The sequence below is a fragment of the Lissotriton helveticus genome, chromosome 4_1, assembly GCF_964261635.1.
Source record: "Lissotriton helveticus chromosome 4_1, aLisHel1.1, whole genome shotgun sequence".
Lineage (NCBI taxonomy): Eukaryota > Metazoa > Chordata > Amphibia > Caudata > Salamandridae > Lissotriton > Lissotriton helveticus.
This window is the reverse complement of record NC_136063.1, coordinates 1,127,893,725-1,127,908,692: the sequence shown is the minus strand read 5'-3', so window position 1 is coordinate 1,127,908,692 and position 14,968 is coordinate 1,127,893,725.

Here is a 14,968-nt window from a genome sequence, read left to right as displayed (position 1 = left end):
AAATATAATTTCTGTCACCATAGTAGTAATATGGATAACATTATGGTGCTCCTGATAATTAATCAATGACTTTAACGGTCTCCAAGGCTGGCAAAGCCTGCTTTAAATACTTGTGTTAGAAATATGTCATCAGAGGAAATACTGCCTTTGAGGCTGGAATGAGCTTTCTTAAATTGAACCAATGACTTATTTTCTCCTGTATGGAAGCTCATTTAGCCTGTTTCTCTGCACTATCCATGTGGGACTCTGATACTCAAGATGGATGTTTTTTTATGATACACAGTTTTTATAACTGAATCGCAACTTCAGAGGGAGCCCAATGCTTTCAGTGGCGCTCAGTACTTTACCATTAGATGGCCTACTTGCTTTGCAGTCATAATTACAAATAGTTCCCTTTTTTAATATTTGCTGATGCCTAATGCTCCTGAGTGTCAGCTTCACTCAGAGCAATTGGTCAAATGGAGCCCTGTCATCATAAAGCTACAGAAGGATGTCATCTGACATAAGGGTCAATCAATTGTCTAGCAAGCAATAGAATACCTTCATCATAGTGTTAAAATGGGTAGCAGAGTAGAGAGGATGCCCGGCTGAAGACTAAAGTAGTGGGATCAACAAATAGGCATTATTTTAGATGTGTACATGTTTTTGAAGGTGTGGTTGAACATAATATTCTCGACTTGACTATTCATTAACTGGCGGGGACATGCTAAAATGAAGATATTAGAATCTGTAATTCATACTTTTACTTATTCGCTTTAACTATAGCCTAGACCTTCCTGACTCAACTTATCAGATGAGTTAATTGATATTGGTGTACCATAATCTGAAAGATTTGCAGTGAGAAGGGTACACAGTGACATGTCTGGCAATCAGATCTTGTAATCCATGTCCGAATACAGGTGCTAGATTGGAGTACAGAGTGGTTACAAATAAGACATAGGATGAGAGCTATATGCTAAGTTGAAAACAACTGAGATTTTAATTTATAGTGAGCTGTGGATTTTCACAATATTACGTAAGCCATAATTCTTCTTAATAATGCTGTGTAAATAATCTGTTGTTTGCTCTATTGCATTAATCTGAAAATAATCACGTTCTAATAATAGACTAACGGTGGACTTTTCCATCTGCAGATTATACTGATTGACCAGCAGTGGCAGTATTGCAGAAGAGAATGCCCCTGCATTGCTGAGATGGAAAAAAAAAACGTTATCAGACTTCTGCTTTCACTGATCAATTAATATGGTAAGTCAAACTTAAATTTATTCATTTTGCTTGTTTATTAAAAGACCTTCATTGGATCTCAATGTCCTCAGTACCTTTTAGTGGGGTCTTCTGCGTAAATATAATTTCTATCACCATAGTAGTAATATGGATAACATTATGGTGCTCCTGATAATTAATCAATGACTTTAACGGTCTCCAAGGCTGGCAAAGCCTGCTTTAAATACTTGTGTTAGAAATATGTCATCAGAGGAAATACTGCCTTTGAGGCTGGAATGAGCTTTCTTAAATTGTACCAATGACTTATTTTCTCCTGGATGGAAGCTCATGTAGCCTGTTTCTCTGCACTCTCCATGTGGGACTCTGATACTCAAAATGGATGTATGACGTTAAAACGCATACTTTTACAACGCATACCGTTACAACGGGACTTTTACAACGCAAATACTATTACAACGCATGTATTTACAACGCATTTTTTTACAACGCAGGTACCTTTACAACGCATACCATTACAACGTAAGTATTGGTAAGTATATATAATTTTTTTAATTGTATATTATTTAAAATTATTTTTATTTAATGTAATTGTATTTAATTTAATTTAATTTAATTTTATTTAATTAATTTAATTTATATTTATTTTTATTTTATTTTTTTCTTGTACCCCTTTATCTAAAATTCCCAAAACTGACCCTGAACCCTAAAAATACCCCTTTACCCAAAAACCCAAAACTGACCCTGAACCCTAAAAATACCCTTTTACCCAAAAACCCAAAACTGACCCTGAACCCAAAAAATACCCCTTTACCCAAAAACTGACCCTAAACCCTAAAAATACCCCTTTACCCAAAAACTGAAAACTGACCCTGAACCCTAAAAATACCCCTTTACCCAAAAACTGAAAACTGACCCTGAACCCTAAAAATACCCCTTTACCCAAAAACTGAAAACTGACCCTGAACCCTAAAAATACCCCTTTACCCAAAAACTGAAAACTGACCCTGGACCCTAAAAATACCCCTTTACCCAAAAACTGAAAACTGACCCTAAACCCTAAAAATACCCCTTTACCCAAAAACTGAAAACTGACCCTGAACCCTAAAAATACCCCTTTACCCAAAAACCCAAAACTGACCCTGAACCCTAAAAATACCCCTTTACCCAAAAACCCAAAACTGACCCTGAACCCTAAAAATACCCTTTTACCCAAAAACCCAAAACTGACCCTGAACCCTAAAAATACCCCTTTACCCAAAAACCCAAAACTGACCCTGAACCCTAAAAATACCCCTTTAAAAAAAACCTAACATATAACATTTTAAATATAATTATATACTTACCAATACTTACGTTGTAATGGTATGCGTTGTAAAAGTACCTGCGTTGTAAAAACATGCGTTGTAAATAAATGCGTTGTAATAGTATTTGCGTTGTAAAAGTTCCGTTGTAATGGTAGTGCGTTGTAAAAAATGCGTTGTAATGGGTGTTTACCACTCAAAATGGATGTTTTTTTATGATACACAGTTCTTGTAACTGAATCGCAACTTCAGAGGGAGCCCAATGCTTTCAGTGGCGCTCAGTACTTTACCATTACATGGCCTACTTGCTTTGCAGTCATAATTACAAATAGTTCCCTAGTTAATATTTGCTGATGCCTAATCCTCCTGAGTGTCAGCTTCACTCAGAGCAATTGGTCAAATGGAGCCCTGACATCATAAAGCTACAGAAGGATGTCATCTGACTAGAGGGCCAATCAATTGTCTAGCAAGCAATAGAATACCTTCATCATAGTGTTAAAATGGGTAGCAGAGTAGAGAGGATGCCCGGCTAAAGACTAAAATAGTGGGATCAACAAATAGGCATTATTTTAGATGTGTACATGTTTTTGAAGGTGTGGTTGAACATAATATTCTCGACTTGACTATTCATTAACTGGCGGGGACGTGCTAAAATGAAGATATTAGAATCTGTAATTCATACTTTTACTTATTCGCTTTAACTATAGCCTAGACCTTCCTGACTCAACTTATCAGATGAGTTAATTGATATTGGTGTACCATAATCTAAAAGATTTGCAGTGAGAAGGGTACGCAGTGACATGTCTGGCAATCAGATCTTTTAATCCATGTCCAAATACAGGTGCTAGATTGGAGTACAGAGTGGTTACAAATAAGACATAGGATGAGAGCTATATGCTAAGTTGAAAACAACTGAGATTTTAATTTATAGTGGGCTGTGGATTTTCACAATATTACGGAAGCCATAATTCTTCTTATTAATGCTGTGTAAATAATCAGTTGTTTGCTCTATTGCATAAATCTGAAAATAATCACGTTCTAATAATAGACTAACAGTGGACTTTTCCATCTGCAGATTATACTGATTGACCAGCAGTGGCAGTATTGCAGAAGAGAATGCCCCTGCATTGCTGAGATGAAAAAAAAAAACGTCATCAGACTTCTTCTTTCACTGATCAATTAATATGGTAAGTCAAACTTAAATGTATTCATTTTGCTTGTTTATTAAAAGACCTTCATTGGATCTCAATGTCCTCAGTACCTTTTAGTGGGGTCTTCTGCGTAAATATAATTTCTGTCACCATAGTAGTAATATGGATAACATTATGGTGCTCCTGATAATTAATCAATGACTTTAACGGTCTCCAAGGCTGGCAAAGCCTGCTTTAAATACTTGTGTTAGAAATATGTCATCAGAGGAAATACTGCCTTTGAGGCTGGAATGAGCTTTCTCAAATTGAACCAATGACTTATTTTCTCCTGTATGGAAGCTCATTTAGCCTGTTTCTCTGCACTATCCATGTGGGACTCTGATACTCAAGATGGATGTTTTTTTATGATACACAGTTTTTATAACTGAATCGCAACTTCAGAGGGAGCCCAATGCTTTCAGTGGCGCTCAGTACTTTACCATTAGATGGCCTACTTGCTTTGCAGTCATAATTACAAATAGTTCCCTTTTTTAATATTTGCTGATGCCTAATGCTCCTGAGTGTCAGCTTCACTCAGAGCAATTGGTCAAATGGAGCCCTGTCATCATAAAGCTACAGAAGGATGTCTTCTCCAGTATTAGGGGTGTCTTTCATAGATTCACATGCTTGAATATCCCCCGTCGTCGAAGTGGTAGTCCCACGGTACATAAAATAGCAGTCATATATGCATGTATACATGAAAAATATAACTAATAAAAATATACATACATATAGTGCAGTAAATTGTAAATTCTAAAAGTACCATAGAACATAATAGGCCCATTGAAAAGCCTAAGGGAGAACTCACTTTAGTAGCATATCAGAGTCATTATGTGTTGGATCACATTCCAGCCAATCAGGCTGTAGCCTCCTCTAGAACCTTCTCCTCAGAAGCCCAAGTCCTCAGATTTTCTACCGCACGTCGTGTGAAGGGAGTCTCCCTGAGCTCTGCTCAGTTTTCTTCTACTTTACCTGTTTTTTCTTCAAGAAAATGTCTTCAAACAAGAAATCTCTGTTTAAAGCCTGCCCTTCATGTGGTAAACTGCGCCTTTTCCACGAGGATCCACACAGTAAATGCATTTACTGTCTCTACCCAGACCATGAGGTGAAAAACTGTAAGTACTGTCGCACTTTCCCTCCTAAGACTCTGAGAGATAGAGAGGCCCGTCTCCTTCTGTGGCTACAGAAGTTGAAGACTTCGGAGTCTGTGGTTTCTGATGTGGAGAGCCTGTCATCTTTTGCTTCAAAGTCCTCTCAGAAGCGTGGGTCTGAGACCGAGGTTCCTTCTCCTTTTCTCAAGAAGAGTAGACTGTTGGAGTCCTCTAGGATTGTCTCCCCACAGGATTCGCTTCAGGGCACGTCTACGGGACCTGGTTCTCTGACGTCTACGCCCAAAGCCTTACCTACCAGTAAGAAATCTGGTTTTGGCTCGTCGACGGGCTCGTCGACGCGCCCGTCGACGTCTTCAGCGTCGACGAAATCCATTTCTACCACCTCCACGTCGACGACGACATGTTCCATGTCCACCGGCGCTACGTCGACGACGACCACCTCGTCGACGGCGACCTCTAAGGTGAGACCCATCTCTTCAGTGGTGAAGATCTCGTCGACGACCGTCAAGGATAGACCGTCGACGACGAAGCCGTCGACGCATACACCGTCGACGAAGACCAAGCCTCCACTCAGCGCCCCGTCGACGACGAAGCCGTCGACGCATCCATCGTCGGCGCATCCATCGTCGACGAAGACCAAGCCTCCACCCAGCACCCCGTCGACGGGCCCGTCGACGGTGCCCCCGTCGACGACGTCTCTGTCGACCAGCATTACTTCGTCGACGGCCTCGTCGACGACTCTCATACCGTCGACGCCTTCGTCGTCGACGGCCAAAGCTCCACTCTCGTCGACGAACAAAGTCCCGCTCCCGTCGACGGGCCCGTCGACGGACAAGGAATCCTCGTCGACGAAGAAAATCCCGTCCAAGTCGCCTCAGGGTGTTGCTGACGGTGCCGCATTTACGCCAATGGGCTCGTTGGCGTCGCACCAACCTCTACCAAAAACGGCTTCCATCTACACAGTGGTTACTGCTTCTTCTTTGCGGACCATACCACTCATCCAACTGAGTCCTGTGAGGAGTGGTGCTCGTCTTCCAGACAAATTATTCCAGTCTGGTGAGGAAGAATCCGGAAACGATTCGGAAGTGGAAGGATTATTTAAACAGGCAACAAGTCCTTTGGATTTGAACATTAAGTGCCAGGAATATAGTGACGAGGGTGATGTGGTGGACAATGTCGAAGATGGGACTGACTTGTTTCCTGTTGATACGTCCGAACCGGTGCCTTCAGAGCCTGTTACCCAGATACCTCTGTCCTTGGTGATGAACCTTCAGCACATGCTGGATGATTATAACCGCAGGTTTCCTTCTTCTACTCCTGCTTCTCCAGCACCACTGCCTCCTCCGCAGCCTCAACCGCAACTTCCTCAGGCACCTACACCAGTTTCACCGGCTTCACCGGATGGTGCTCGCCCTGACACTGGCGACGAGGATCCGGATCCTCACAACACAGATGACGACGACAATGACGCCGACATGGCTGAGTGGGACGATTATAGGGCTCAAACACCTTCCACTCCGCCCACCTCGCCTCTACATTCGCCCCCAGTGGACATGGCACATTTCCACAATTTGATGATCCGGGCTACAAAACGGTTTCATCTCAAAGTCGAACAACAACAGCATGAAAGTGATTGCTTTCTATATGACTTTAAAGACATCTCACAAAGGCAATCCCACACTATACCAATCGTGGAATATATTTGGAAGGAAGGCCTTAAATTGATGGAACGTCCCAATTCTGTTCCTGCGGTCTTACCCAGATTGGACAGGAAATACAAAGCACCGGCGTCTTCTCCGGCCTGCTTGGTGTCTCAACCGAAGGCAGATTCGGTAATTACTCAGGCTGCGCAAAAAAGATCGCGCAATCCTGCAACGCCACTCACGTCTCCTCCTGATCAGGAAGGCCGCAAATTGGATTCCATAGGAAAGAAATTCACGACCATGGCGGCTACTACAGTGAGGGCGGCAAACACTCTGGCTATACTGGGCCGTTATGACCGCCAGATGTGGTCCGAGATTGCTGCATTGATTCCTCAGCTGCCTGAGGCAATCCGGACAGAAGCACAGGCGATTATTCACGAGGGAGAGTTGATTTCTTCCGAAATCATTGATTGTGCACTCGATATTTCCTCCACGGGATTTCGGCAATTGGCGGGGGCTGCAGTCTTGAGGCGTCAAGGCTGGCTGCGCTCTACCACTTTCCGTCCTGAAGTACAGGCAAGAGTCCTAGATTTACCTTATGACGGAGAATTATTGTTTGGCAAACATGTGGATGATGCCCTTGAGGCGATAAAAAAGGACACTGACACTGCGAAATCCTTGGCGAGCCTACAATACAAGAAACGGCCTTTTCGGGGTGCACGGGGTAGAGGCGGAGGCTCCTCTACTTTTCGTGGCTCAAGTCAATATCGTTCATTCAGCACCTACAACGATAACAGACAGCGGGGTGCCTATCAATCTCAAACTCGACAATCCACCTCCAGGCCTTACCAAAGGAAATCCACTTATAGAGGTGGATCAAACACCAAAAAGCAGTGACTGCCTCAGACCCTTCCTTTTGCCGACCGTACATCTTGGAGGTCGCATCTCGAAATACTTTTACAAATGGTCCACAATCACCTCCGACCAATGGGTCCTGGACGTTATATCCAAAGGACACACCCTGGAATTCACAAAATTTCCACCCAATCATCCACCTTCGGGGCCACCACCCCCTCATTTCAAGGACCTTCTGGCCCAGGTGAATTTAATGATCAAAAAAGGAGCCATCGAACTAGTGCCGCAAGATCAACGCGGCAAGGGGTTCTATTCCCGCTTTTTCTTAGTAAAGAAGAAGTCGGGGGAATGGCGTCCAATATTGGATCTACGAGCTCTAAACAAATTTCTGATTTCAAAAACTTTTCAGATGTTAACTCTGATCCAAATTCTGAATTTTCTCAATCCAAGCGAGTTCTATTCCACAATCGACCTTCAGGACGCTTACTTCCATGTGCCAATCCACCCCAGACACAGGAAGTATCTCCGCTTCACGGTCGGGCAGCTACACTTCCAATTCAAAGTCCTGCCATTCGGCCTCCGCTCAGCACCAAGAGTTTTTACCAAGATCTTGGCCCCCGTAGCTGCCTTCCTACGTCTCCAAGGTATCCAATTTTACCCATACCTGGACGACTGCCTCATCAAGGCAAGCACTTTTCACCAGACGGAGCAGCACACTCAAGTTTGCGTCTCCCTTTTCCACGCCTTGGGGCTTTCAATCAATTGCCAGAAGTCACACTTTCAACCATCGCAACGGAGAAATTTTCTCGGAGCCTTGCTAGATTCTCGGCAGGGAAAAGTGTTCGTTTCCCAGGAAAGACAGGACCGCATGTTAATGATGGTGCGCTCCCTCCAATCAAAACTGTCCGTTTCTGTCCGAATGTTCAAATCATTCCTTGGCATGGCATCCTCGTGCATCCACCTCATTCCAAATTGCAGATTGCACATGAGGACTCTCCAGGAGGAACTGGACAGGCAGTGGAAACAGGTGTCGGGGTCCTTCGAGGACAAGGTCCTTTTAACACCTCGCATACAGAAAGCGCTGGAGTGGTGGGCTCACCCTCCACACATATCTGCGGGCCGTTCATTCCAGGACGAACCCCCAACTCTGACGCTTACGACAGACGCGTCTCTCGAAGGCTGGGGAGCGCATCTCGACGGCATGTCTGTGAAAGGGAAGTGGACGACAATACAACGAACTTGGCACATCAATCGTCTGGAACTCTTGGCGATTTTCTTAGCCCTCAAATCTTTCCAGAGGTTAGTGCGGGGACACACTTTGCTGGTGAGGACGGACAACACCACCAGCATGCACTACCTCAACAAGCAGGGCGGCACGAGGTCTCTTCCACTTTCTCAACTAGCACAAGAAATATGGGATTGGGCGATTCAACGTCAAATTCATCTCACAGCCATTCACGTGCCAGGTGTGGCCAATGTTCTGGCGGATTCACTCAGCCGAGCGTCATCAGACAATCACGAGTGGGAACTCAATCAGCCCACGGTCGACTACATCTTCCGGCGGTGGGGCCAGCCACGGATGGATCTTTTCGCGACTGCTGTCAACAAGAAATGCCCACGCTTTGCAAGTCGGCATCCCCACAGAGAGTCGAGCGGGAATGCATTTTCGATCGATTGGTCGAACGATTTCATCTATGCTTTCCCTCCACTTCCTCTGATCCCTCGATTGTTACACAGGATGAGGTTCCAACCTTGTCGCATCATCCTGATCGCACCCAAGTGGCCGAGACGTCCATGGTTCACGGACCTGCTCCTCTTCTCACAGTCCGATCCGTTGCCACTCCATCCTCTGCCGCACCTCCTCACGATGCAGCAGGGACTAATTTGTCATCCGGATCCAGCATACCTTCAACTCCATGCCTGGAACCTGAGTACAATGAATTTGCACGTTTAACTATTGACAAGGACTGCAGGGAGGTGTTAGCGCGGGCTCGCGCACCCTCCACCATAAAAACGTACCAACTCAAGTGGAAACGTTTCTGTGTCTGGTGCCGCACCAAGGATTTGGACCCAATGACTGCAAAACCTGAACAAATTTTACCTTTCTTTTTATCCCTGGCAAAATCAGGTCTGTCCCACTCAACTCTTAAAGTGTTTCTGGCGGCGATTTCCCGTTTCCGCCATGATGGTTCCACATCTTTATGTTCTTCAAGGATCATTAAACAATTTTACAAGGGCCTTTTTAGGATGTTTCCACCTATCCGTCGCCCTCCGCCTGCCTGGCGTTTGAATTTGGTCTTGTCTCAACTACTTCTACCACCATTTGAACCTATTCACTCGGCAACTCTTAAATTTCTCACGTGGAAAGTTGCTCTTTTACTCGCCTTAACGTCCTCAAGACGTGTCAGTGACATCCAGGCGTTTACCATACAGCCTCCTTTCCTAAAATTCTCCAAAGAGGCTGTGACATTACGAACTAATCCTAAGTTCATCCCGAAGGTTCCAAGTGACTTTCATCTCAACGAACCTGTAATTCTGAAAACTTTCTTTCCTGCTCCGCAAACTCCAGCTGAGCGGTCATTACATTCATTAGATTTGAAACGTTGTCTCAAATTCTACATTCAACGAACTGCACCTATCAGAAAATCGGATCAATTGTTTGTGGCATATGGTCCAACTTGCAAAGGACAACCTGTTACCAAGCAGACTATAACCAGGTGGATCTCCTCTACCATATCCTTCTGCCACCAACGGGCTGGAAAGCCCCTTCCTGCTCCTGTTCGAGCTCATTCAACTAGAGCAGTGTCTACTTCGGCTGCCCTTTTTGCGGGGGTACCCTTACGCCAGATCTGCAGAGCAGCTACTTGGTCGAGCAGCCATACTTTTACTAAGCACTACTGCCTGCAATCAACAGACGCCGCGGATGCGGCAGTGGGTCAAGCGGTGCTGCGGAATCTTTTCCAGTAAAGGTGAGCCTCTGTTGCTACCCGCCTCCAGTCATAAAGGTTTTTTCATGATTATGTTTTGGTATTTAGTGCATATTACCATATATATATATATATTTACCTTCTTTGCTTGATGTATTACCTTTATGACTCCTGTGATGTTTTTACTGCTTTCTACTCTATTCAAGCATGTGAATCTATGAAAGACACCCCTAATACTGGAGAAGAACTATAGTTACTTACCTGTAAACTGTGGTTCTCCAGTATTGGTGTCTTTCATAGATTCACATGCGACCCTCCCATCCTCCCCTCAGAGGCTCTCTTCTCCTCAGGCACTTTTACTTACTCTGTGCTACGAAAATCTGAGGACTTGGGCTTCTGAGGAGAAGGTTCTAGAGGAGGCTACAGCCTGATTGGCTGGAATGTGATCCAACACATAATGACTCTGATATGCTACTAAAGTGAGTTCTCCCTTAGGCTTTTCAATGGGCCTATTATGTTCTATGGTACTTTTAGAATTTACAATTTACTGCACTATATGTATGTATATTTTTATTAGTTATATTTTTCATGTATACATGCATATATGACTGCTATTTTATGTACCGTGGGACTCCCACTTCGACGACGGGGGATATTCAAGCATGTGAATCTATGAAAGACACCAATACTGGAGAACCACAGTTTACAGGTAAGTAACTATAGTTCATCTGACATAAGGGCCAATCAATTGTCTAGCAAGCAATAGAATACCTTCATCATAGTGTTAAAATGGGTAGCAGCGTAGAGAGGATGCCCGGCTGAAGACTAAAGTAGTGGGATCAACAAATAGGCATTATTTTAGATGTGTACATGTTTTTGAAGGTGTGGTTGAACATAATATTCTCGACTTGACTATTCATTAACTGGCGGGGACATGCTAAAATGAAGATATTAGAATCTGTAATTCATACTTTTACTTATTCGCTTTAACTATAGCCTAGACCTTCCTGACTCAACTTATCAGATGAGTTAATTGATATTGGTGTACCATAATCTAAAAGATTTGCAGTGAGAAGGGTACGCAGTGACATGTCTGGCAATCAGATCTTTTAATCCATGTCCAAATACAGGTGCTAGATTGGAGTACAGAGTGGTTACAAATAAGACATAGGATGAGAGCTATATGCTAAGTTGAAAACAACTGAGATTTTAATTTATAGTGGGCTGAGGATTTTCACAATATTACGGAAGCCATAATTCTTCTTATTAATGCTGTGTAAATAATCTGTTGTTTGCTCTATTGCATTAATCTGAAAATAATCACGTTCTAATAATAGACTAACGGTGGACTTTTCCATCTGCAGATTATACTGATTGACCAGCAGTGGCAGTATTGCAGAAGAGAATGCCCCTGCATTGCTGAGATGGAAAAAAAAAACGTTATCAGACTTCTGCTTTCACTGATCAATTAATATGGTAAGTCAAACTTAAATTTATTCATTTTGCTTGTTTATTAAAATACCTTCATTGGATCTCAATGTCCTCAGTACCTTTTAGTGGGGTCTTCTGCGTAAATATAATTTCTGTCACCATAGTAGTAATATGGATAACATTATGGTGCTCCTGATAATTAATCAATGACTTTAACGGTCTCCAAGGCTGGCAAAGCCTGCTTTAAATACTTGTGTTAGAAATATGTCATCAGAGGAAATACTGCCTTTGAGGCTGGAATGAGCTTTCTTAAATTGAACCAATGACTTATTTTCTCCTGTATGGAAGCTCATTTAGCCTGTTTCTCTGCACTATCCATGTGGGACTCTGATACTCAAGATGGATGTTTTTTTATGATACACAGTTTTTATAACTGAATCACAACTTCAGAGGGAGCTCAATGCTTTCAGTGGCGCTCAGTACTTTACCATTAGATGGCCTACTTGCTTTGCAGTCATAATTACAAATAGTTCCCTTTTTTAATATTTGCTGATGCCTAATGCTCCTGAGTGTCAGCTTCACTCAGAGCAATTGGTCAAATGGAGCCCTGTCATCATAAAGCTACAGAAGGATGTCATCTGACATAAGGGCCAATCAATTGTCTAGCAAGCAATAGAATACCTTCATCATAGTGTTAAAATGGGTAGCAGAGTAGAGAGGATGCCCGGCTGAAGACTAAAGTAGTGGGATCAACAAATAGGCATTATTTTAGATGTGTACATGTTTTTGAAGGTGTGGTTGAACATAATATTCTCGACTTGACTATTCATTAACTGGCGGGGACATGCTAAAATGAAGATATTAGAATCTGTAATTCATACTTTTACTTATTCGCTTTAACTATAGCCTAGACCTTCCTGACTCAACTTATCAGATGAGTTAATTGATATTGGTGTACCATAATCTGAAAGATTTGCAGTGAGAAGGATACACAGTGACATGTCTGGCAATCAGATCTTTTAATCCATGTCCGAATACAGGTGCTAGATTGGAGTACAGAGTGGTTACAAATAAGACATAGGATGAGAGCTATATGCTAAGTTGAAAACAACTGAGATTTTAATTTATAGTGGGCTGTGGATTTTCACAATATTACGGAAGCCATAATTCTTCTTATTAATGCTGTGTAAATAATCAGTTGTTTGCTCTATTGCATAAATCTGAAAATAATCACGTTCTAATAATAGACTAACAGTGGACTTTTCCATCTGCAGATTATACTGATTGACCAGCAGTGGCAGTATTGCAGAAGAGAATGCCCCTGCATTGCTGAGATGAAAAAAAAACCGTCATCAGACTTCTTCTTTCACTGATCAATTAATATGGTAAGTCAAACTTAAATGTATTCATTTTGCTTGTTTATTAAAAGACCTTCATTGGATCTCAATGTCCTCAGTGCCTTTTAGTGGGGTCTTCTGCGTAAATATAATTTCTGTCACCATAGTAGTAATATGGATGACATTATGGAGCTCCTGATAATTAATCAATGACTTTAACGGTCTCCAAGGCTGGCAAAGCCTGCTTTAAATACTTGTGTTAGAAATATGTCATCAGAGGAAATACTGCCTTTGAGGCTGGAATGAGCTTTCTTAAATTGTACCAATGACTTATTTTCTCCTGGATGGAAGCTCATTTAGCCTGTTTCTCTGCACTCTCCATGTGGGACTCTGATACTCAAAATGGATGTTTTTTTATGATACACAGTTCTTGTAACTGAATCGCAACTTCAGAGGGAGCCCAATGCTTTCAGTGGCGCTCAGTACTTTACCATTACATGGCCTACTTGCTTTACAGTCATAATTACAAATAGTTCCCTAGTTAATATTTGCTGATGCCTAATCCTCCTGAGTGTCAGCTTCACTCAGAGCAATTGGTCAAATGGAGCCCTGACATCATAAAGCTACAGAAGGATGTCATCTGACTAGAGGGCCAATCAATTGTCTAGCAAGCAATAGAATACCTTCATCATAGTGTTAAAATGGGTAGCAGAGTAGAGAGGATGCCCGGCTAAAGACTAAAATAGTGGGATCAACAAATAGGCATTATTTTAGATGTGTACATGTTTTTGAAGGTGTGGTTGAACATAATATTCTCGACTTGACTATTCATTAACTGGCGGGGACGTGCTAAAATGAAGATATTAGAATCTGTAATTCATACTTTTACTTATTCGCTTTAACTATAGCCTAGACCTTCCTGACTCAACTTATCAGATGAGTTAATTGATATTGGTGTACCATAATCTAAAAGATTTGCAGTGAGAAGGGTACGCAGTGACATGTCTGGCAATCAGATCTTTTAATCCATGTCCAAATACAGGTGCTAGATTGGAGTACAGAGTGGTTACAAATAAGACATAGGATGAGAGCTATATGCTAAGTTGAAAACAACTGAGATTTTAATTTATAGTGGGCTGTGGATTTTCACAATATTACGGAAGCCATAATTCTTCTTATTAATGCTGTGTAAATAATCAGTTGTTTGCTCTATTGCATAAATCTGAAAATAATCACGTTCTAATAATAGACTAACAGTGGACTTTTCCATCTGCAGATTATACTGATTGACCAGCAGTGGCAGTATTGCAGAAGAGAATGCCCCTGCATTGCTGAGATGAAAAAAAAAAATGTCATCAGACTTCTGCTTTCACTGATCAATTAATATGGTAAGTCAAACTTAAATTTATTCATTTTGCTTGTTTATTAAAAGACCTTCATTGGATCTCAATGTCCTCAGTACCTTTTAGTGGGGTCTTCTGCGTAAATATAATTTCTGTCACCATAGTAGTAATATGGATAACATTATGGTGCTCCTGATAATTAATCAATGACTTTAACGGTCTCCAAGGCTGGCAAAGCCTGCTTTAAATACTTGTGTTAGAAATATGTCATCAGAGGAAATACTGCCTTTGAGGCTGGAATGAGCTTTCTTAAATTGTACCAATGACTTATTTTCTCCTGGATGGAAGCTCATTTAGCCTGTTTCTCTGCACTCTCCATGTGGGACTCTGATACTCAAAATGGATGTTTTTTTATGATACACAGTTCTTGTAACTGAATCGCAACTTCAGAGGGAGCCCAATGCTTTCAGTGGCGCTCCGTACTTTACCATTACATGGCCTACTTGCTTTGCAGTCATAATTACAAATAGTTCCCTAGTTAATATTTGCTGATGCCTAATCCTCCTGAGTGTCAGCTTCACTCAGAGCAATTGGTCAAATGGAGC